The sequence below is a fragment of the Amblyomma mixtum genome, chromosome 1, assembly GCF_055824585.1.
Source record: "Amblyomma mixtum isolate Tamu chromosome 1, ASM5582458v1, whole genome shotgun sequence".
Classification (NCBI taxonomy): domain Eukaryota; kingdom Metazoa; phylum Arthropoda; class Arachnida; order Ixodida; family Ixodidae; genus Amblyomma; species Amblyomma mixtum.
The window spans coordinates 156354252-156356512 of NC_143012.1; positions in this window are offsets into that span (position 1 = coordinate 156354252).

Genomic DNA, 2261 nt, shown 5'->3' on the forward strand with positions numbered 1-2261 from the left:
AAGGTCAACGAGACTGAAGAACAGAAAAAGAAACCTGGGTGCAACATCAACATAAAAACACCTATGTAAAGTGCGACGAAAACGTCATTTACAGCATTCCGCTCACCTGCCAACGAACTTACGTAGGGCAAACGGGCAGATGCCTTAACAAGAGGCTCCGGGAACACGAAAGATCATGTGAACAACTTGCAAAATCCGGGAATCTGGCACCTCATTGCGCACACTGTAAATGCACACCCTTGCTAAAAAACACCAAGGTAATAGGTAGGGCTAGAAATAGACGGGAACGCGAAATTATCGAAGCTTTCGCAATGCATGTTGCTCCAGATAAGCAATGCGTCAGCTCCCCTTCGGTGATGTTAGGGGAAACTGAATTAACCTACCTCAAGAACAGTAATCTTCGGCTGTTGTAAGCGCGCGTAGTTTTTTACCTGTTTTTCCTTAATTCTTGTTTTTTCCTTCACCACTACGTGATCACTACGTCATAGCTACCGCCATAGGGACACCCAAGGTTAGGCCAAAAAAGCCACCTCGCATAACAACCTGGGATGAAATAAGGACTTTAGGACAAGAGTGGCAAGTCGGGCGGCCTTCGAATATTTTGGATATCGAGGCCTGGTCAAGTGCACTAGCAAAGGACGTCGAGGTGTGTACCAAAGAAATCCCAGAGGAGCTACACGAAGTTCAGTTAGACATTAGACAAGCGAAACTATGGGAAAGTAGAGCAGTAATAACCGCGAGATGGCAGAAGAATAGGACAACCAGGTGGTGGTGGTGAAAAACTTTAATTTGCAAAGAGAGTTTGAGGGTTAAAAAACCCTGCTACATGGTTGGTATCCTTAGTCCGGGACACCGCACGACGAGGCCCCGTCTCGCGCCCGCTTTACTAGAGCCCTTTGAGACTCCAGTGTGGAGCAGTTGAGGAGGGCAGTCTCCCATGCCTCTCGGGTGGGGGTGGGGGAAGGGGGAAGGTGAGAATTCTGAGTACATGCCCACACAATGTGAAAGATATCGCAGATCTCTCCACAGTGCGGGCAGCGCCCATCTGTGTTCGGATCGAAGTGTTTTGCTATGGCAGGACAGAGAAGAGTTCCTGTCTGCAGGCGCCGCTGAGTTCGCTCCTCCGCCTTACTCAGCCCCTTGGCAGGTACTGGGTAGAGACGGTGGCTGTCGCAATAATGAATTAGGATTTGGCGGAACCGCAGAAGCGGTTTATGAGCTTCTGAGCCAGGAGAGCTAGGATGAGGAGCCCGGTGTGTGAGCGCTCGGGCGGCCGCATCAGCGGCCTCATTGCCTCGTAGACCCTGGTGGCCAGGAGCCCAGATCACTTTTGTGCGAGTTGGATCGGCGGGAGCGCGTCTTAGAATTTGGGAGGCAAGAGGGGATATTTCGCCTGCAAGATAATGCTCACAGGCCCGGCGAGAGTCTGTGATAACTGTTCTCGATTTTGGAGACAGCCAGGAAGCTCAAGCTCAAAATAGCGGAGCTAGACGAAGCAATCGAGGAACACAGCGAGCAACTAACCAGAGAGGGAGCAAATATGCAGCCAAATGAGGGGCAAACTAGGCCACCGTCAAACCTGGCAGCTGCTGTGGCATCTGCTCAACCCAAACGCCAGCAAATCTGAAGCGCAGGACATACTGACCATTATCTCACAACAGTATATGGAGGAACCGATGCAGAGTTACTCGCACACGTGAAAAATATGTACCTCCCCCAACACCCGCGCAAAACTCTACCAGAGTACAAAGGCAGTAAAAACGACGCGATAGACGGGGACATAACTGTAGCGGAAGTCAGGGCTGCGGCTATGGAACTAAAGCCTTCAGCAGCAGCAGGACTAGACAGACGTAGATGAGGACTCCATAGAAGCACTCACCGGCTATATGAACGAGTCCTGGGAAATCGACAAAATACAGAAGTCGTGGAAAATAGCGAAAATCATCCACATCCCGAAACCAGGCAAACCGCTGAGCCTAGAACACCTTAGGCGAACTCTCTGACATCCTGTGTAGAGAAACTACTGGAACATGTAGCAAGGTAGATGTACTATGGTAGCGTAGGCTGCATAGAAGCCCATACGTTCAAAACATGGCGGCTTGTGGTGCGCAGCCAGCGCCGTCTTCGAAATGCGTGGACAACTAAAAGTGACGTCATAATTAAAACAAAAACGCGACGTTGAAGTCACGTGTTTTAGTGACGTCATATTCGTGACGTCAGCGTCACGTGCTGCTTGGCGGGAAAAATAAACTGCTGAACGC